The sequence below is a fragment of the Notamacropus eugenii genome, chromosome 2, assembly GCF_028372415.1.
Source record: "Notamacropus eugenii isolate mMacEug1 chromosome 2, mMacEug1.pri_v2, whole genome shotgun sequence".
NCBI classification, from domain to species: Eukaryota; Metazoa; Chordata; class Mammalia; order Diprotodontia; family Macropodidae; genus Notamacropus; species Notamacropus eugenii.
Window position 1 is genome coordinate 416,419,246 of NC_092873.1, and position 23,773 is coordinate 416,443,018.

The 23,773-nt window shown below is 37.0% G+C and overlaps 1 protein-coding gene and 1 pseudogene across 5 annotated transcripts in view; one reads left to right on the forward strand and one right to left on the reverse strand.

Annotated features, from left to right (window-relative positions):
- Positions 1-23,773, reverse strand: part of MARK1 (microtubule affinity regulating kinase 1) — a 138,889-nt gene that overhangs the window by 93,983 nt on the left and 21,133 nt on the right. The gene's annotated exons all lie outside the window — the stretch shown is intronic.
- On the forward strand, positions 14,090-14,668 carry LOC140529265 (large ribosomal subunit protein uL6-like; annotated as a pseudogene).

A 23,773-nucleotide genomic window follows, 5' to 3' on the forward strand; every position in this document is an offset into this window, starting at 1 on the left:
GAAACAATGATGACAACAACATCCATACAAAGTGTCCTTACAGGAAAATCAATACACAGGCACCTGAGTTATAATGGATGGTGTTGGACCTGGACTCAGGAAGACCTAGACACAACAAACCTTACTCTGAATTTATTTCCTCCCAAGTCACTTAATCTTTCTCAACCTTGTTTTTGTCTGTAAAATGGAATGACACCTGTAGCACTTACTTCAGAGGACTATATCTGAATGTGATAATTATGTAAAGTACTTAGTAAACCTTATATACTATATAAATGTGAGGTGTTAACTGATGGTGGCTTGTTTTGTGTTACCTTAACCAAGAAAGTTACTAAACTGTTTTAAGAGACTTCATCTATAAAACAGATATTTAACTAGAATATCTCATTCCATTTCTGAATAGCTCTAAGGGTTAGGCAAGTTTCCCTTATATCAAACCTAATCTTTTTCTGTAACTTTAACCCATTAAGCACAACCTTCTGGACTAAGCAGAAGAAATCTAATCCTCTCTAAGACAAGCCTTTAAATACTTGAAAATTTCTATTATTTCTTCTCTAGGCAGCTCTTCTCTAGGATATGGGCTTTCCCAGTTCCTTAAACCAATCCTTTTAAGATATGTTCCACTCACCATCCTGGTTACACTCTTTTAGATATGTTCCAGCTAATTTCTTTCTTTCTTAAAATATGGTGCCAAGAAAGGACAGAGAGAGTGAAGGGAAGAAACATTTATCAAGCATCTACTATGTGCCAGGTAAGATGGCTAAGTAGATACGAGTGCTGGGCGTGGAGTCAGGAAGACCTGAGTTCAAACCCAGCTTCAGACACTTAGAAGATAAGTGACCCTGGACAAGTCACTTAATCACTGTTTACCTTAATCTACTGGAGAACAACATTACAAACCACACCAGTATCTTTGCCAAAAGCAAACAAACCCATGGATGGTATTGGTATGCTGATTCACAGGGTCACAAAAGAATCCAATACAACCAAACAACAAAGTGCCAGGTAATATGTTACTAAGTACTTTACAAATATCTCTCATTTGATGATTTGATTCAAGAAAAGAATATATTACAGATGTGCTATTCACTTTCTTACTTAGGGCCCTCTTTTCTTTCTTTCCTCCCTCTCTCCTTTTCCCCCCTCCCTTTTCTCCTCTCCCTCTGTCCATATGGGGAATCATACCCTTACATGTGGGTGCTCTGCCCAAAGGAATATAAATTTTGGACGTGGAAACCTCGCAAGATATCTTGGGGCTTACAGGCTAGATTTTTTTTCCTCTTCCCTACTTAAGTATTCTCTCATTTTTTAAAAACTGGGACAATTAACTCTTTTTTTTCTCATATAGTTTCACTTATGATTTCTTGAAAAACTAAGCCATCTTTTTGCCATTTCCTACCTAGCCTTAAATCGACGAATGGGTGTTGCCTCAGACAAACTGAGACCTGGGAAAGACCTAAGCTTAAAAAGGCCAGGGTCTTCTCCTGCATGTGGGGTCATTTCCAGTTGTCCTGACTGCCAATGGATTCTGATGACTCTGGAGGAGAGAATGAGGCCGATGATTTTGCACAGCCCTGCCTCACTTAAATCCAATTCACTTGCAAGTCAAGACATCACCCTCCTGAAATCAATGATCCTCTGGGAGAACAAAGGACAAACAACAATCTGTGAGTAGGGAAGAATAAACAGTTCATCTTCTTCATCCTGGATATTATGCTTTTCCTAAAAGCAGTTCAAGATTTAACTTTTCATGCTATTACCTATCTGAAAGTGTGAGTCACTTAAAAGAAAATGGGGAAACACAATGTGAGAAATCAAACCTGTCTTTTCCCTTTTATTATTGAAGGCACCACCATCCTATCAGTCACAAAAACTTAAAACTTGAGCATCATTCTCAACTCCTCATTCACATTTACCCTACATATATCCAAAGTGTTGCCAAGTCCTGTCATTTCTATCTTCACAATATCTCACATAGATGCCACCCAGATTCAAGGCCTCATTACTTCAACTCTTTCTCCACTCCCATCTATCTTCCACTCAGCTGCCAATGGTATCTTCCTAAAATATAGGTCTGAGCAGGTATGTCACTCTCCTACTCAATAAACTCCAGTGGTTCCCTATTACATTCAAGATCAAATATGAAGTTCTTTTGTCTTTTAAAACCCTTCACAACCTGGTCCTTTTTTACCCTTCTAGTCTTCTCACACTTTATTCCTGCCTCTCCCATTTATTCTACAATCCAATGACACTAATCTTTATGTTGTTCCTAGCACCACTCTACCTCTGCCCTATTCCTGTCTTTTCACTGACTTCCCCCATGCATAGAATGATCTCCCTCTTCACTTCTGTGTCTTGGAGTCCCTATTTTCCTTCAATACTCAGTTCAAATACCACTTTCTGAAGCAAGTCTTTCCTAGTCCTCCCCACTGCTAGTGCCTTCCCACTGAAATGTGCCCTTTAATTATTTACCAAATTATCTTAAATATATCTTGTACATCCATAATTTTTGGTATGTTTTCTCCCTTATTAGAATATAAGCTCCTTAAAGACAGGGATCGTATTTTGGTCTTTCTTTGTATCCTCATTTTCTAGGAGGAATGACTGGACATACAAAATATTTAATAAATACTAGCTGACCAATTATCTCCATTCACAGATCTAGAGCTGAATAATCATTTGCATAGGTATTAGAAAAAGGATTCCTGTTTGGGTAGGACAGTAGCATGCTGCAAAGGAAAGCATGCTAGATTTGGAATCTGAAGACCTGTGTTTGAATTTCAAACCTGACACTTAACTATCTTATCTGTGTATCCCTTGGCAAGTCTTTTCTCTCTGCGCTTCAGTTTTCTCACCTGTAAAATGAAAGGATAGGACAAAACCAGCTCTAAATCTGTGACTGAACTAAAGTTATCTATGAAAGTCCTCCCAGCTCTAAGAACAAATAATTCTATAAATCATATAGAATATTTTGTGTTACCAATTCCCATCTTATTTTTCCATCACAATCTTAATGTTATAGAACAGAAGCTACCTAGAAGAAGACGAACTCACTGGGCAAATTAAGTGAAAAGCACTTTATAGTTTTCATATAAGAATTTGACACTTTGTTCCAATCAAATATTATATCTTGTATTAGGCTAAAGACAATAAAAAGTAACCTAGATTCATATATCACAAATTTAAAATACACTCTGGAAATTCCAGTATTCTCATTTTATCCCTTTTACCACTTTATACTTGACAAATATGCTTTAAAAATCATAAACTCAACAAGCAAATAAGCAAAATGAGGGATGAAATTCCAAATGAAACTATTAACTCCAAACTCTTTACAATTTGATTTTTAATCACATCAACTTTACCAAAGTAACCTTATTTTAACTATCTTCTTTCCTGGTGTTGACTTACAAAATTTGTTTTCCATCCTTTTTAAAAAAAAGTTCCTATTTATATTCTTCTAATACTGTTTTATTCACTATGCATAACTTCATGTAAACGATTTCCTCTTTTCTTCTGGCAGTATGTCCTTTTTATAACATGTTATATGTTACATTTACATATAACAATAAGTCAGGAAATGACCACTGCACAGAAATGTGTTTGGATGGACTGCATGACATGGTCATACCCAATGAGGAATGTATAAAAACCAAGGAATAAATTCAAAATCAGGGAGAATCAGTCAAGTGAGTACCTGGTGGTGGAGAGGAAAGAGAGTTACCTCCAGAAGAAACGACTTGAAGGTACTAGAGACAAGTGTCTGGTTTCAGCCTTAGCCTCTTTCCCTATCTCCACACTGCCTCACACACACTCTAACCAGAAGAAGACTTTGTGAACTTCAAAGGGTCAGGAGAATCTTGGAGTATCCATCTTTACATCATTGTCTTAGAATTGTCCTCTGGGACACCAGCAGCTGGCAGCTGTCTGCACTGGGAATTCAGAATAGATTAGATATGAGGGACATTAGATTAATGGCTTCATAAGAAGCCTGACAGAAAGTGACACCATAGCTAAGGGAGACTTCATGCACCCAGCAAAGGAGAGCAAAGAACTTTCAGCAATCGAAAACTACATGAGCTCTCTACACTTCAACCAATAAACATTTATTAAGTGCCTACTATGTGCCAGGCATTATGCTAGGCAATGGAGTACTTCAGTCCATTTCCCCCTGTGTTCCATATGTACTGGTGGAAGAATATGTCATTCGCTTTTGGGGAAAAAGGATGTTGTGCAATGACTGTTCTTATCAATTAGACTACAAGCTCCTTGAGGGCAGGGACTATTTTTCATCTCTTTTTGTATTCCCAGCACTTAGCATAGTGCCTGTAACACAGCTGGAATTTAATAAACGTTTACTGATGGATTGCTTATATCATCTTAGTAAATATAAATACCCTTTCTAAAAGCTAATTAAGTCTGAGTGATATCAACAGATTCAAGTCATGGCAAGAAGCATACCAAGTAGAGTAGCATGATGTGTAGCATTAGAAAGACACCCTTCCCCATCCCTCCTCCGTCATCCCTGTAGGGACATAATAGCTCAATGCTCTGCTGACCTCCCTCTTTAATAACAGTGGGAGCTGGGATGTAGGAAACTTCCTCTATCAACACATCACCAACTTCTCTACAACTGTCTTAGACAGACAGATCTAGACTGCCTCAAGCACTAACAGCTCAAGCAACTTGCTAAGGGTCACACAAGCAGTGTGGATAAGATGTAGACTTGAATCCAGATTTTTCTGGCTTAGATGATGGATCTTTATCCACTATGTCCTTCTGTTCCTATTATATTACAAATAAAGTAATTAATTTTGTTGACATACATAAGCCTTTTTCCTTTTTTAAATAAGATCCTGGAGATATATTCCTAATAACAGAATCCATCTTTAACATTTTAATAACCTTCCTTTGAATGTTCTCCAATTTGTCAATGTCCTTTTAAAAAATGTGATTGCCCAGAAAAGTTTTGGAGAAGATGTGAAACGATGCAACAAGAGTTAACGGAAATAACTGGAAATATTTAATCTAGAAAAGAGAAGAATGGGAGCATAATACTTTCCAAATATATGAAGGGCTGTCGTAGAGAACTGTACTTGTCATTTCCAAAGGATAAGACTATGAGCCTTTCCTCTAGGAATCAATGAGTAGAAATTGCAGAAAGGTAATTAGTTTTTAAGCTTCATGTACAGAAGATGCTCTTGAAAAGCAGAGCTACCCAAAACTATGGTGAATTGCCTCAAGAAGTAGTGCTCTCCCCATCCCTTAAAATCTTCAAGGAGAATCAAATGACAGGGATGTTATAGAGTAGATTGGGGTTTGGTTGAAATAACCTTTCTAATTCTCCAGTTGTCCATTATCTACTTGAATCATCTTTCAGGAAGCAACGTATTTCATTTATGAAGAGTTCTTGTTAGAAACTTGTTCCTTACACTGAGCTGCATTCTATCTATTAACTTCTACCCATTGGCCCTAGTTTTCCTCTTTAAGGGCCAAGTGCCCTTAAGATATTTCAATGCAGCTATTATATCCCTTCCTAAAACTATTTTTTTTCCAGATTAAACATATATTACATTACTAGAAGTACTCCTCATAGGAAACAATCCCTGATAATCTTCTCTTCTAGACAAAGACCAGACTGTTAATGCTTCTATCAAAATGCAATGCCAAGAACCAGAACAAATAAACAAATAAATAGGTGGGTGGGGCACAGCAGGGGTCTTCTGTCCAGGGCAAAACACAGCAAAACTACCATGTCCCTTGTTTTAGACACAACATTTTTAATGTAGCCTAAGATTCTCTAACTTGAAGAAATCATTGGTTTGGGGCAAAAAGAAAAAAAAGTCACACTAACCACATTATATTTTTTACTCTAATTGCATTTCTACAATTAAAATCCCCTAGGTCTTTTGTTACTGCCTAGTTATGATACAAATTACATCTTGTTAGATGTACTTTATTCATCTAGCCTATTTTGACTTTTTTTTTTGGATTCTGTTTCTGTCACCTCATACGTTAAAGATTCTTCTCAATTTCATGTTATCCAATATGTGTTCAGGTTTGCCAACCTCCTCAGATTGATTGAAGTTCCCACAACTGAACTTCCAAAATGATTTTCAGGTACTATAAAGGCACTAGCTTTGAAACTTAATTTGATTGAGTTAAAAAAATGCATTAAGTATCTACTATAAACAAGGGACTAAGGACACAAAGATAGGTTCTGCCCTCAGAGAATATACAATTTATGAGGATATGACACAAGAAAGTACAGAATTCTAGGTTGAATGTGACCGAGATAAAGGAGAGACTGTTTCAAAGTAAATAGAAAACTGTACAAAGGAAAGGCATTTTTGACTGTATGGGATCATCAGGAAAATTTCATAGAAGAGGTGGTGCCTAAACTGGGACTTGAAAAGAAAGAGATGGGTTTCAGTAGGTGGAAATGGGAAGGAAATAAAAATCAAGTATGAGGGATGGCCTGTATGAATGTACAGATAAAACAGGATGAGACAGAACAAGCAGGCAAATGTGGTTGGAACAGAAAGTATGTGAAGGAAGCAATATGAAACAACACTAAAAACAAAGCAAAACAAAAAAATCCAGAATGTACCCAGATTGTAGCAATCCATAAATGCCAGTTTAAGGAATTTAAATTTATCCTAGAGACAACGGGAACCACTGAAGATTTCTGAACAGAAAAAAAGATGACATTATAAGTCAAATATTTGCATAAGGAAAATTACTTTGGCCTCTGTGAGACCAAAAGGCCAATGAAGAGACTATCACAATAGTTCAAGTAAGTTGAGATCTTGAACTAGAGTAGTGGCAAAGTGAATGGGGAGGAGAAGGTAGATACAAGATATCTTAGAGGTAGAATTCATAGGATTTGGCAATTTTTTAGATCTAGGAATTGAGGGAAATGTAATTAAAAATCATAGAAGTTAGGAGGAAAGGCAAGTTTACAGGGGAAGACAAGTAATTGAGTTGTAGAGATAGTGAGCTTCATGTGTCAGTGAGGCATCTACGAAGAGTTGTCCAGCTGTGTGACTCACACTCAAGGAATATGCATATTTGGCAGTCATCTTCATAAAAATGGTAATGAAATAACAATGGTACCAATATAAAGTATTATGTACCATACTCTCCAAAGCTCCCTGATTTCTATAAAGTCTCCTAGAATTAGATATGCCCTATTTATAAGAAAATAGCTTGCTATCACAATGATCTCATTGTGTGATAATCATAAAGAACTTGAATTTCAAAATTCCACTTAATTTAACATTACATGAAAATCACATGCAAAAAATTTTAAAATCCTATGTTGTCAGCTGTATACCTCAAGTTCAATTACATGGTTGACCTACACAAACAGGATATGGATAACATAAAATTGAAGGCATTCAATTATTATCATGATTATATATAAGTGAAATAAAGTAAATAATAGCAAAATACTAAATAGTAAGTTAATAAAAACCATGGAAAATCACGGGGATTATTAGAAATAAAAGATTAAAAAAAAGAAATAACAGAATCTTGGAATATTATAGCTGGGAGGGAACTAAGAGATCACGTCTACATAGAATGTTAAATATCCTTTTTGAAGGGAAAGAAATTAGAAGGTTGAGTTTTCTCTCTGAAACATCTCATTGTACATCAGTTCTTCACAAAGAACTTCACCACACTCACAGTATAATTTGCTCCCATACTTGAAAGAGTTCTAATTTAAATGCTGCAGTTCCTGCTTCCACTAATACAGATCACAACCCGTTAGTGCCGTAGCTGATGATTTTTATGAATGGCTGTGGCCAAAAGAAGTCCTCACAGAGGAGGCTAACTTCTGGCTAAGCCTCTCCAAAGCCTCTCCTCTCCATCTTGAGAATACTACAAGAGCTTAGATTCCACAGAACACTGATCTGATAAGTCCAGGCTTACCTCCATGTTGTGATGAGGTATTAGAATAAAATTTCAGTGAAGCATTACTGACATATCTCTGGTAAAATCATGGGTTAAATATGTTTTGATAGGTTGGCCTAGGATACTAATAATTTATGCTATCTGAAATTCAGAATATAGTTTTCATCTATAAAAAAACCTACAACTGAATTAATTTTAAATTTGGAACTGCCTGTATAATGAAATATCCCAACTAATGAATATATTGAGAATAAATTTTCTTTTAACTTCATATAACTACTACCAAAAGTCTTCCATGTGCAAATCACGGTTAGCACAAGAAAAACATCAAGATAAGACATCATCCTTGCCCTTAAGGAGCTTCAAATCATGTTTATGTCTTCAGTATATGCAGAAGTAGTATGGGAAAAAATCTTAACAGTACTATGCCAGTGGTGGTGGCCTCCCAAGAATACATGTTATCTCAGGTTAAAAAAACAAAGCCTCTTAAAGCTGGCCTGAGCCAGGTGGGAGAAGAACTACATAGCCTTAAAGGATGAAGTCAAGGGAATATATAGTTAAGGACTATGGATGTTCTGTTGCCTCTGTATCAATAGGAGACCACTTAGACTCACTTAGGCAAGGGAGCCCAGTATCATGGAATGCAGCACCATGTTACCTGTGATATTTCTTTACAGAAACATTTATTAAGCACATACTATAATGCACTGTTATAATCTTCTCTGTTAATAAAGATATTACTGTATAAAGGGCAGTACAAATAATAAGTAAAATCAACATAGGATAGTTATTAGAGAAGACTTCACAAAAGCTGACAGAGCTTGAACTGGGTTTGAAAGATGACAGAGGCAAAAGAAGTAAGAAGACATTTTCAATTAGAGAAAGGGAGCCTCAACAGCAAATGTAATGATGTAATAAAGAGAGAAAAACAGCAAGGAATAAAAAAGAGAGTGAACTGAAAAGACTGGAAAGTGACTTGTTTAAGATGGTGTACAGTGAAGTTCTTTTTAAGGCACAGGTAGGACTAAATGGCCACTGAGGCCCTTTTCCAGCTCTGAAATTTTGTGACTTTTCCCTTATTCATACCCTCCTCTAATCTTAGGTGTGCCTCCTTCTGTCCCACCTGTGGTAACCTGTCTGCTCTAGGCCCAATCCTATTTTCTTCAGTGAGCTTTTGAATCTCCTTTTCCATTTGGCTAATTCTGCTTTTGAAAGCATTCTTCTCCTCATTGGCTTTTTGAACCTCTTTTGCCAATTGAGTTAGCCTATTTTTCAAGGTGTTATTTTCTTCAACATTTTTTTGGGTCTCCTTTAGCAGGGAGCTGATCTGCTGTTCATGCTTTGACTTCATGTCTCTCATTTCTCTTCCCAGCTTTTCCTCCACCTCTCTAACTTGATTTTCAAAATTCTTTTTGAGCTCTTCCATGGCCTGAGCCCATTGGGTGGGCTGGGACACAGAAGCCTTGATTTCTGTGTCTTTGCCTGATGGTAAGCATTGTTCTTCCTCATCAGAAAGGAAGGGAGGAAATGCCTATTCACCAAGAAAGTAACCTTCTATAGTCTTATTTCTTTTCCCTTTTCTGGGCATTTTCCCAGCCAGTGACTTGACCTCTGAATATTTTCCTCACACCCACCTCGCCTCCTGATCCTCCCAGCCAGTGTTTGGGGTCTGAGATTCAAATGCTGCTTCCAGCCTCAGGGCTTTGGGCCAGGGCAGGGCTGCTATTCAGTGTGAGATTAAGTTCAGATGCTGAGGTCGGGGCAGGGCCGCCTCTCAGGCTCAGTTCCCTCAGGGAGTTTATGCACGGACCTTCAACAACGGATCCAGGCTCCTGCCTGCTTGGGGAGCCCCGGTCTGCCGCCGCCCTTCAGCTTCTGTCTCCCGAGGGGGCCCGAGCCATGGGGGCACCCCACTTCCCCCTCGACCCGCCAAAGAGACTCTCTCACCGACCCCCGTCACCTGTGGGTAGAGGGACTTGTGAGGCCGCTGGAGATCCCGTCCCTGAAGCCTGCTCGGATCTATTCCTCTCGGTGCCGCGGCCGCGGCAGGTCTGGGCTGGGCTCTGCGTCTGCAGCGCGAGGGACCTTTTGCGAGAGGTTTGCAGGTCCCTCTGGAACAGAAATCTCCTTCGCTCCACTATTCTGTGGCCTCACTGCTCCAGAATTCGCCCTGAGTTACTTTATACAAATGTTCTATGGGTTGTGGGTTCAGAGCTATGTGTATTTGTGTCTTTCTACTCCACCATCTTGGCTCCACCCTCTAGGCCCAATCCTGACCCTGGGCAGATAGCTTTCCCAGTATTCTCTTTGTCAGCACCAAGTCAGTTTTGTTCCTTGTCTGCTTTGACTATATAATCTTTTCCTCAAGATGGAGCTCCATGCTTTATATTGATTGACACACGACTGGGGATCCTAGTTGCCTTAACTACTACTACTGATTGAGTCTCCCAAAATCCAAGTGCTGCCGAGATTTCATGGCCAATAAACCACTTGGCCATGTAAACAAGGGGTCCCTTCAGAAAGCAGCCAGTTTGGTAAACCTATCCTTGAGGGCAGTCATTGATGATTTTGAAAACATCAAATAACACAAATGAGGTTTCTCCCTCTTAAGGACAGCTCACGGTGGTGCTTTCACCCCTCTTCTACATTCTACTATTCCCCCATAAGTACATACTCTACTTCCCAGCTCTGTGGCTTTGTTACTCTTCTCTGTCTCTCAGAATCCATTTCCCTTCTTGGCTCAGCTTAATTGCTACATCTTTCACGAAGTTTATTCTGACACACTCTCTCCCCATCCCCACTGTTAAGTGTTCTCCCCTTCTGAAATTATGTATTGACTTTGTATATCTTTTGTATTTATAAATCTTGATAAATATTGTATCCACCTTCCCCCAGCAGAAAAATGTAAACTACTTTAGGTCAGGGATTGCTTCAGAGTATGTTTCTTTGTACCCCCCAGTGCCTACCACACACAGGAAGAGTTTAATGAATGCATTTAAGTTGAACTGAATTCATAATTCTTAACCTTCTGTATCCTGGGACAAGTCTGTCTTTTGTTTGTTCGTTTACCTCTTTACCTTCAGGGATACAGGGATAGGGACTGGACCTGTCATTTCACTGCTAAAGAACAAAGGTTGGCAAACCACAGCCCAGAGGCCAAATCCAGCCAGCACCTGTTTTTGACTAGCACATGAGCTAAGAATGGCTTTACACGGTTTTATTGGAACATGAAATGCTCATCCACTTATTACTGTCTATGGCTGCTTTTATACTACAATGACAAGATGGAGCAGTTGCTACAGAGACTGCATGCAGCACTCTCATCACTTTGCACTGCTGATATAGGTACACTGCAAATTTGCAGTGATACAATTATAACTCACCAGCTTCTAGTGTCATGTGTAACACTGGACTGCACCCTTTTACATTCCCATCATGTCAAAACAAGAAAAGAGAAAAAAGTTTTATTACAACTTTTGCTGCTCAGGGCCCAGAATGAAATTTTTCTGAAAGAGAAGTACCACCTTCAACCACCACTACTGATCAGCGAATCACTCTGAAAATTAGCTTTTTGCTGCAGACTTGATGTTTTTCTTAGTTAATTCAACCTAAGATTACAAAGCAAAACGTACCGTGATAAAAGTCAATTTGACAACAACTAACGTTTAAATTACAAGTAATGTCAAGGTGCTTTGTACACACACCCTATGCTGTCAAATGTCAAAAGGAGATCTCCATTCCCACACAAATTTGCAACAGATATATTTTCTAAGCTGAAACAACAGTGAGCAGTGTTTCTCAGACCTCAATTTCAAGTGCAAAATAAATTTCCATACTTCAAAATTCATTTAACTGTGCAACTGACGAGCTTCCACTTAACCTTCAATTGGAAGTGATTAACTTCAATGTTAATTACATGTTAAAAGACAAATATCAAGAGAAGTCTAAAAAAATTATTTAAAAACCTTCCAAGTGATGAATATGCTCAATTAAAATCATATGTTCAAGGACTGATATCCGTATTTATAATGGCCGCACATATTCTGTGTGAAAAAATAACTTTTCTTAGATGAAATATGTCATATCTAATTACAGATCAGCATTAAGGGATGAACATTTTCAATCTATTTTGATGATACCACCCAAAATTCACTAACTTCAAACTCCAATTAAACAAAATATTGTCCATAAAAAAAGAGAATTCTATTTTCATTAGTGTTACAAAAAAAATTGTACTCAATTATTATCATATTTTGAATTCTGTTAATAAAAAAGTGGAAATTTTGTCTCTCTTGTTATAAAAGCACATACACAACATGTGTATTACGTGGCCTGTAAGGATCCCTTAGGTACAATTTAGTGGCCCTTATTTCTATCTGAATTTTAACACCACTAGCCTAGAGGACTGGGAGATTAGCTAACTTGTCCAGGATCACAAAGTATTATGTTTCAGAAGCAAAACTTGAACCTAGGTCCTCTTAGAGTTTCAAAGATTGGCTTTCCATCTACTATGCCATCCTGCATCTGAATATCCTTCAAATAGGGAAAAAGCAAGACAAAATTCCTAAACAGAATAAAAACTAAGTTCATAGTCCTATCATCTGATAATATTTCAGGCAAAAGAAAGACACTGTGACTGATTCTTAATAGTTCTGATAAGGTAATAGGTCTAATGATGGAGATCCCAGTGGGATCACTACTACTACTGAATTTAATGGCTGATTATAACTCGTAGTATCCCTTAAGATTTCTCTAGGCCTCCTGGGTTTCTGGAATGCATCAGATATAAGTAAGCGTTTCCCAGAATAAAGAGAACTGTGGTTAGAAGGAGAATTTGTAGTAGAACTTGAGTTAATAGCATTTAGGGCTAGAAGGGACTTCCTAGATCATTTGTCTCAACAATATTGCTTTACACACCATAGAATCACAGTTAGGAAGTATTTCTGAGGTCATTCAATCCAAACTTACATGAATGAGAATGACTTCTGCAACATCCCCAAGCAGTCACTTTCTAGCCTTTGCTCGAACCCAACAGAATGCCCCAAGGACTTGTGCTAGTCTTCTAGGGTATTGTACTTTTACTAACCACTTATATAAAGTGTGTGTGTGTGTGTGTGTGTGTGTGTGTGTGTGTGTGTGTGTGTGTGTGAGAGAGAGAGAGAGAGAGAGAGACAGAGACAGAGACAGAGAAAGAGAGAAAGAGACAGAGAAAGAGAGAGAGAGAGAGAGAGAGAGATCTTTATCAAATCTGTGGGGGAGCAGTCAACAAATTAGTAACAGTGAACTCTTCTATGTGCTAGGAAGAAGGCGAAAACATGGTTCCCAATCTCAAGAAAGTCATATTTTAATGGAGGACAGAACATGCAACTAAGTACAAACAAGATGCATACAGCGTAAGTGGAAAGTAATCTCAGAGGAAAGTTATTACATATAGGGAGTATCAAAAGAGGCTTCCTGTAGAAAGTGAAACAAGTTAAATCTTGAAAGAAATCAAGAAAGCCAAGAGTTGGAAGTGAGAAAGAAGAACATTCCAGGCATCAAGGACAGTCATTACAAATGTACATTTGACAGACAGTGTGTGGCTGTAGTGCTAGATACTGTCTGTAGAATAAAGGGGAATGAAATGAGAAGACTGGAAATACAGGAAGGGCCTAGGTTGTGAAGGGTTTTAAAAACCAAAGAATTTTATATTTGATCCTGGAGGTAACTGGGAGCCACTGGAGTTCACTGACCCCAAGCCAACAAATATTTATTAAACTATGTGCCAGATCCTCTACTGAGACTAAATCTTCAGTCTATTTATTGAGGAAATAGCTTTCAGCAGACCCGGAGCTAGTTTCCAAACAGGACTTTAAACAGAGCATCATAAATACGGTTTAATTTTGCCAATTTAGGATCTCTGATATTGTAATCAGTTCACTGGTGTTAAAGCATTTTTGATACTCATTACCCTGGTCATTAAACTATAAGCTCTGTAACAAATATGTGTTTGTATATGTGTACGATGTATGTGCACCAAAACAATATGGAATAAAAAAATTCAGTTGCTCTTGCTTTAAAATTTTTTTTACATATATCTTTCTAGTTAGGACAAGGTTAAGCTTCAGTTCTAGATTTCACAGACTTAAAAAGTAAAAACTCTATTGAGCTCTTTAGCCCATCCAGCAGCAGAATGAAAACCATTCTCAGCAACCAGACCATTGATATCCCAGAAAATGTTGACATCTCTCTTAAGGGTCGGACAGTTATCGTGAAGGGGACCAGAGGAATCCTCCGTAGGGATTTCAACCATAGCAATGTTGAGCTCAGCCTCCTTGGAAAGAAGAAAAAAAGGCTCTGGGTGGACAAGTGGTGGGGAAATCGAAAAGAACTTGCAACCATGAGCACAATCTGTAGTCATGTACAAAACATGATCAAAGGCGTTATCCTGGGTTTTTGTTACAAGATGAGGTCTGCATATGCTCACTTCCCTGTCAATGTTGTTATTCAAAAGAATGGCTCACTTGTTGAAATCGGAAATTTCTTGGGTGAAAAATATATCTGAAGAGTGTGCATGAGACCAGGTGCTGCCTATGCTGTTTCTCAAGCCCAAAAAGATGAGTTAATTCTTGAAGGAAATGATATTGAACTTGTTTCAAACTCAGCTGCCCTGATCCAATAGGCTACCACAGTCAAAAATAAGGATATCAGAAAATTTTTGGATGGCATCTATGTTTCTCAGAAAGGCACAGAGCAACAAGCTGATGAATGAGTTGAAAAAGATGCCAAAGGCTGTGTCCTGAGGAGTCAACATTTATTCAGATGTCAAAATAAAAATACTTTTTGTCAAAAAAAAAAAACCAAACCCCAACTCTATTGAGGTCTAGTCTATATATATAGATAGACAGATAATATAGATACATATATATCTATATACACACATACACACACATAACATTTCATGCTAAGCCAATATCAAAATCAATGTTTTTGACTATAAAGAAACTTTGGGAAAGTATTCAATATATATTTGAAACAGATACTTAAACTAGGTTATAAAAAATCCATTCATCTTAGAAAACTGAAATTCACAAATTATGCCTTTAACCTAAAAGTATAGCTCATATTTAGAATTCTCCTCAATTATGAATTTTGTTTGACAAATTTAGTATTTATCATAAGACTTTTTCTTATCAGTTGATATTTATTATGCATGAGTTACAAGAGTTTAAAAATAATCCTATTATACTTTTATTATCTAAGGCAGGGGTTCTTAACCTGTTGTTTTAATATTTTGATAACTATATTTCAATATATTTTGTTATGTATATATGTATTTCATTTTATGCCTTTAAAAACATTATTCTGGTAAGTGGTCCATAGGCTTTTAAAACAGAACTAGCAAAGGGGTCCATGATACTAAAAACATTAAGACCAAAGCCTGATCTAAGAGGTGATTTGAATCATAACCATTAGAAAGATACATCAATCTTTCTCAAAAAATCATGGAATCACAGATCTAGGGCTAAAATACTTGAGGCCTAGGCCCATGTGCCATCTAATTTATATAAATAGCTAATGTTACAACTACTTAATACATTCCTAAAAAGTTAAATATAAAGAATATTTGCAAAATGAATATTTTCCTATTATCATTCATTACGACCTTACTCGCAGTCCACCACAAAAACATGTTCCAAATGCAGTAAAACCAAAAGTCTCTACAAAGGGCATGCATTTTCCCTAGGTGATACAGTGGACAGAACACCAATTCAGGAATCAGGAGGACCTAAATTTAAATTCAGCCTCAGACACTTATTAGCTGTGTGACCTTGGGGAACTCATTTAACCCAAACTGCCTCTGTCCACCCCCTTGTCCCCTCCAAAGGGCATTTTCCCACCTAATTCCTTGCAAAGAAACCTGCCAAATGAATACTCAATCCACATGTTTGCAATTATCAAATTATATCAAAACCTATTATTAATTCTTATTTCACTACCAGTTTTCACTAACTGAATGAAGTGAGTTTACAAGTGTCACAGCTACTGTGGCTGTTTAAGTATTTTGGCAAAATTACTACTGAGAAAGAAAGTGGCAATTAAATGGAAGGATGGCTCACAGGTCTCCTTGGAGAGGCAAGTAAAAGAAGTTGGATTATCATGCATCCAAGAAAGACCATCTAATGAGACATAAGGTCATCTTGTATTTCAGTGTTTATAGGGATCTGAAAAAAAGAAAACCCAGCAGGCAAATAACTGCTGATTATATGTCAGTATTTGTAGCACAGGATAAAGAAGAGAAATTCTATGGAAAACATAAGACTGTCTTAATGAATTAAATATGAAAAATTGTAATTTACTTGATACTTTCAAGGCAAAGATGAGAATAGTCAAGAATGGCCAAAAAATTTTGGAAGACTATTTTGTAGCAAAGAGTAAGAGAAGATGAAGATAAAGCTTTAGAGACTATACAGATCTCTCTCTCCCTCTTCACACACACTTTAATATTATACACATACATCATTTGTATTTTCATATACAAATGTATAATGCATATAATATATACATACACACATGCATACACACACACACATACCATGAATACTTTGAGAAGAGAATTAGAAGGCACTATACTTGGCAAGTATCAGATAATCATGGAAAATGAAATTATACGTATTTTAACTGAGAAAAAATGGTTTGATACCAAAGGGAGAGTAATGAAAGGATTAAAAGAGCCTAAAATCGCTTTAGTGAAAAAATATTTTACTTACTTGTCAAATGCAAATGGAGAGACAAGATACCCAAGAGCAACACTGGTCTGTAAGCACGCTTGTTTTTAGAAAAGGAACAGCAAGAAGCAGCGTTGGGGGACAACAATTTGAAAGAAGTTTGGCAAGAGACACAACTAAGTGATCATCCCAAGTTCACTTAAGGATGAAACTGGGCAATGAACAACCAGGTAAAAAAGATTCACAAAGATTTTTTCTGAAAGAAAAAAATTTAACCATCAAGGACAGTAGAGCCACCATATATGTTCCCTAGTGTACAATACTAAATTAGTTTATAGAGGAAGCAGAAATGTCACTAGAAAAAAATTCCAAGAGAAAAGCAGTTAAACTAGACGAAGTATATCCAGAAGAGACATATGAAGGTGACACAACATCAAGGACCATGGAGAACAGAAAAGTATGTACAGAAGGGCTGGAGGACCTATATTGTCCCACTTTTCAAAAAGGGGAACAGAATAGCACCTATAAACCAATGTGCCTGACTTAAATTCCTAACAAAATTCCAGACCATATTAAAGAGACTATGCTTCTAAAAAAGGAGTTATCAAAGAATCAGTGTAGCTTCAGCAAGAATACATCATGCCAGATCAAACATTTCCTTTTATGACAGGATGAGTAAACTAACAGATCAGGGCAAAATTTAAATAGAGTTTACCAAGAGTTCAGCAAAGTTATCTGATAACTTATCTCTTGCTTTTCTTGTGGAGATGATGAAGAGATGTGGGTTACATGACATATAATTACACAAATTTAAGACAAAGTAAACAGTGGGCTTCAAAGAGTACAGTAGTCATTAATGCTTCCATTGAAGCAATATGTTATAGTAGAAAGAACAATGGAAGTTAAAGAACCCAATGGCAAATTGTTTGATGGGAAGGACAAACATTTTTCTCATTTGGAATACTTTCATTTCTAGTTTAATAAGATCTGATGATATAAGTCAACTGTCAGGTCTAAAAAAAATCCTATAGTACAACTGAGAAAAGTACATTACATTCAAATCAACAAGCACTGATTAAGTGTCTAAGCACTAGAAAAACAAAGACAAAAAAAGTACACCATACCTTCAAAGAGCTTAAATTCATTCTATGATTAGCTGGAGGGGGAAGGACTACAAACATATTGAAAATTAGATACAGAATAAATACATAGTAATTTCCATATCAACTAGGGGAATCAAGATAGGATTCCCATAAAAAGTGGAACCTTCAACTAAGCTTTGAAGGAATTAGGGATTCTGTGAAGCAGAGGCAAAGAGGGAAAATAATTCCATGCATGAGGGATAGCTCAAAAAAAGGGTTGGGAGACAAAAAGTCAAGTGTGAGGAATAAGAAGCTCAATTCGGTTAGAATGCAGAGTGATTATAGGAGAATATGTGCACTAATACTGGAAAATTAAAGTGGACTCAGATTGTAAAGGACTTTAAAAAAAAACTGTGGACCAATTTCTCTAATGCACATAGATGCAAAAATTCTAAACAAAGTATTAGCAAGTAAAATACAGAGATATATTAAAAATTCATCACAATCACAAAAGATTAAATTGAATTCAACAAGTACTTTTTTATCAGATAATTTTATTTTTTAACATTCTTTTTTTTATTAATCTATTTGTTTTCACTGTTCAACAATCACTTCCACAAGTTTTAATTTTTCCCCCTCCCTTCCCAAAACGGCATGCAATCTTATATGGCTTCTACACATACATTCTTATTAAACACATTTTCACGTTAGTCATGTTGCATAGAAGAATTAAAATGAAGGGGAGAAACCATGGGAAAAACCAAAACAAAAGATCAACAAGTATTTATTAAGTGCCTACTGTGTGCCAGGCACTTTGCTAGGTATTGGGGAAAGGGAAAAACAATGATCATCTACCAGACACGTAAGACTGATCCAATCTCAGAAAAACTGTCAATGTTAAAAAGCAAAATAACAACAGTGAAGGACACTGCATTTGTAGTCAGACGACCTGGGTTCAAATCCTACTTTTTAATTTTGAACAATTACTTAATCCATCTGCGCCTCAATTTTTTCATCTATAAAATGAAGGGGTTGTACTCTTAAGGTCCCTTCCAATTTTACATCTTATGATTCTATTTTTTAAAGTTCCATAAAAGGAAAAGAGAATATATAACTGATTGTTTGCTTAACACAATAAAAAGTATTAAATTGGAAACTCAAGAGACAACATTCTATGAATTAGAGAAAAATAAGAAGCATTCTTGTTACAAAGATGTATTGAATGAGGATGCCCATTTTAACCATCGTTGTTTGACATAATATTGAGAATTCTAGCAAATGTAATAAAGTAGCCTTGGAAACAATGGAAATGAAGAGATAAAAATATCATTTGACAATGACATATGTAAGAATTCCAATCAATAACTTTAATCAAAAATTGAGATAACAAATGAATTTGGCATATAGGATAAAAGATTATGTCAAAAAAGGTAATTTTTGTTCTTATTCAATAGTTATAAAGAACAAGAAAGCATTTTTAAAAAGAAACATCAAAAGTTTGAGAATCAGCCTACTTCTTAGTTATAATACAAAAATTCTCAGAGGATGGGGAAACAAATAGCTAGAATAAAAAACAATAAATATGTCAAACATCCAACTAAATACATAAAGGTAAGTTTTACAACAAACTTATAAAAGTTAAAAGGTAAAAAAATTAGTTCCCTATTTAATATACTTGGAAAAATTAGCTGATAATTTGGAAAGAAACTGATTTGGACAACTTATACATCTACCTCCACAAAGTACCATCTCAATGCCCTACCTGGGGTTCTGAAATAGTAGGCCAACAAAGCACAAGCTCTGACAAGTTCAACCTTGCTGTCAAAGGCTTAAAAGCAGTCCTGGCAACAGAGAGACAGCTTTTTGAGGATCAATCTAGCAAAGTCTAGGCACCTAGTATATATAGAATATTGTGCCTGAAATCAGGATGACAACAATTCAAATCCAGACTCAGATACTTATTAGCTATGACTCTGAGCAAGTTACTTAACCTCTATCTGCCCTCATCTCCCTCAACTATGAAATGAGGATAATAATAGTATCTATCTCCCAGCTTGTTGTGAGTCAGTGGGATAAGATCTATAATGTGCCTGTCATTGTGTCTGGCACAGAGTGGGCACTTAATAAATGTTTGTTCCTTTCCCTGCTCCCCTTCTATATAAAGAGGCTCATCTTAGTTAGTTACTTCGTGATGAATTTCTTGGCCATGGGCAACATATAAAACAAAGAAAAATACAAATGATCCTTGTTATCATGTGTTCCCTTTTTAATTCAGTAATGACAGAGTGAAAGAAAAGGGAGCAAAGAGTATTAAGAATCACATCTTTTTTGGAATGCTTTTTATAAACTTTGATTATTAGTGCTCTAAATGTGAAATCTGTGTCGAATAAAGAAAGGATATACCACTGGAGGGGCTAAATCATACTTTATTAGTCTTGCCATTCCCACTACAAATGCAGCTAAGTGACATTTACTGCCCCAGGAAAGTCACTTCACTTCTTTCTGTCTCAGTTCCCTCATGTGTAAAAGAGGAATAAGTTCCTACCTCTCAGGGTTCTTCTAAGAGAAAAAAAAGGTAAAAAAAGTTGCAAACTTTAAAATTATATGTAAATGCTAGCTATTATTATAAATGTAACAAGAAGAAGGAAGGTGTAGGTAAAACGGCAAGTTGGTTCACAAGTATATCTTAAGCAAAGAAAGGAATTGGTGGAGTTACTTTTCTCATTCATCCAAAGGCATGGAAAATTTGTATTGTATTGTATCATCTTGTATTGCTGAATTCATGATATGTATTTACAAAAATGTGATCATAAAAATAATTACAGTTTGTGCACCAAATTCTGATTCAGATGATGATGAGGTAGAAAATTTCTACTAAAAACTCAATAAGACCCTCCAAATCAAATCAAGTTAGACTTGGTGACTATAATCCAAAGGTGAGAACTGGTAAGCAAAGTGAGAAATATCAGAAAGCATGTTTCAGAAAAAAGGAATAGGAGAAGCCGGCAGACTTGTATATTATACAGAAGCCTCATATCTCTACATCATAAATATATGTAATAGAAAGCTTTATTAGATCACAACTCTTACAGAGGAAAACACAGCAAATCTTTTATTTCAATATGGTGTCACCTCGGGCTTCTTCCAATTTCTGCTTCAATTCTTCCTCCTTTTTTTGTTCTGCTGCCAGCTTCTCTTTTTCTGCCTATGGTTTTAGATAAGCATAGGGCTTTGGAAAGACCATATCCAAAAACAGGACTGAATACTGTCCCACTCTGATGAGCAGAGCAGCTAGGTGGTACAGTGGATAAAGCCCCAGTGCAGGAGTCAGGAGGACCTGAGTTCAAATCTCACCTCAGACACTTGACACTCACTAGCTGTGTGACCTTGGGCAAGTCACTTAACCCAATTGCCTCATCCTGGGTCATCTCCAGTCATCTTGATGAATATGTGCTCACTGGATTCAGATGGCTCTGGAGGAGAAGTGAGGCTGGTGACCTGTGCTGGGGATGGAAGCTCAATTCCATGTGGGCAGTCTCGGGCGGGTAAAGGTGGGAACTTCTAAATCTTAGAGTTCTCACGAGACCCCCCAGGAAACGACTGGGAATCAAGGTGAACCGAGCTATCTCGTGTATTTCCGCCTCTTCCCGTGAGAGACGTGATGGGAGAGAGCTCTCCCCGCCCTCGAGATCTCGTGTATTTCCGCCTCTTCCCGTGAGAGACGTGATGGGAGAGAGCTCTCCCCGCCCTCGAGATTGTCCCGGATCTGGGCACACTATTGTTATCTAACAGCACGGTATTCAGATGCAAACTATGCGGCTGGAGAACTTAAGTAGGATCAGGAAAGCCTGAAAGCGCTCTTGGGCGGAGGGGCCACATGTGAGGACAACAAGGCTCTGCTTTTCCTCTCTCCTCTCTCCCCTCCCCCTCTCTCCCCACTTATACTTCTACTTCCAATCTCTTATTGTAAGATCTTTGCCTCCTTGGGAGATTCTTCGCTCCCTCCTAAGGAAGAATTCCCCTGCACTTGTAACTAGACCCTGAAATAAAGCTCAACCCTTGTTCGACTCTGGAACGTCCTTTCTCTCATACGAGCATCTGGTTTGGCCAACCGAAGACCTCCGATAGAGGTAAGGGAAGACTCGGGTAGCCCACAGGCCTCTAGGCCTGGCAGACCTGCATTGCCCTCCCTCACTTAAGACAAAGTCAAATGCAAGTCATGTCATCATTTCTCTGATGGCATGGTCTTCTTTGGCAAGGAAGAACGAACACACACTTTGATGAGTGGGGAAACATTCGTAGGTGGCACCATTTTTTCCCCAGCTGACCACTGACTAGACAAATATATATATTTCTGGGAAAAGAATTGATAAGTGTAATCATGGCAAACACCAAACAACAAAGTAAAACTGACTGAATTTTGACAGAGAAGAAAGGAGTTATTAATGATGCAGAATCATCAATTAATCACCTATCTATGTCAGCCCCATGAACTTTTTCAAGAAAAGATCAGAACTAGTAAGAAGTTAGAAGAAAAAATAATGAGAAAAAGATATGGCATGTAATTAAAATAACTCAATTGAAAATAATATTCTATTACATTGATATGCTATAATTTGCTTAGCCATTCCTCAACAGATAGACATCTGCTTTGTTTTCCATTCTTTCATAGTACTACAGAAATGTTTTTTGTTTTGATCCTAAACTCAAGCAATTGATAATGATAAAGGATAACAACTAATAATGAAAACTGGGTAATGGGCATTAGAAATTACACCAACACTTGCTATAATAACTTTATATGGAAGTTGAACTGAGGCAAATCAATTGTCAAAGGGCCTATAAAGGGTCCTAGTCAAAAACCATGGGCCTACTTGGTAAGAGGTGCTGGGTAATAGCCAAAGACAATGCCAATTTAGAATATAAATGTCTGCAAAATCATATAAAGTATAATGATGAGGATTACTAATATTATCCCCTCATAAAGCAAAAGGAAGTAATAGAGGATATAAATTTTTAAGAAAACTTGGCAAGAAGCACAACTAAGCAAAGTCATTCCAAGAGCACTTAAGGGATAAAAATATAAATACAACAAAAGAAGAATGGAAAAGTAATGCCAAGATTTTTTATGACAAACTTTTCATTATCAAGAACAGGATGATTAACCCATTGGGACTCTAACTCTAAACTCAAAATTTAAGATGTATTTAGAGGAGGCATTAAAGAGAACAAGGTCAGGAAAAGCAATCTGACTGGACCAAGTATACAGAAAACAGATCCTCGCTGGAGGCAACAATTATAAAGGTGTTAAGGGATCAATTTCCCAAGTTATCTGAGGAAGGTGTGGGAAAAAAAAAAACACCAATACCTCACCTTATTAATACAGGGAATAAAGACTACAAGATAATGACCTATATGACAGCTTTTCATCTTTACAAAATCTTTAAGAGACAGATCTACATGTAGGACATGCATCTGCCCACGTGTGCACACATACATGCACACACGCATGCACACACACACATATCCTCACTGAAGAATTAGTAGGGAAACAAACAGCCAGGCTTGAGCAAGCAATATTCTGTAATGTACTTCTTGATAAGCACACAAATGACTTAAGAATATAGAGAATATAAGATCCTTCTATGATTATTTGTTGAATATGAAAAAATATGATTTTATGAAGCAAAAACCTGCCTTAAAGCTGTCTTCCAATAACATGCCCTGCACCCATACATCACAGGATCATAAATCTAGCACTAGAAAAGACTTTCAAGGTCTTATGTACCAATTTCCTCATTTTATAAATGAAAGAACTTTGGCTCTAAGCAGCTGATTAGTCAGACATGGAGGCACTTAAGTTGCAGGGCTGAGACTTAAACCCAAGTAATACAATTCCAAATCCAAACCTTTCCTAGTATCCTCATTAAAATAAATATGGTGTGGTACTCTGTTGAATATCAAGTGGCTTGAGTGATTACTCAAAATTTAAGCACTACATCAAATGAATAATTTTGCTCTATATATAAATATGCATTTTCTAATCAACTCGTTCTAGAAACTGAA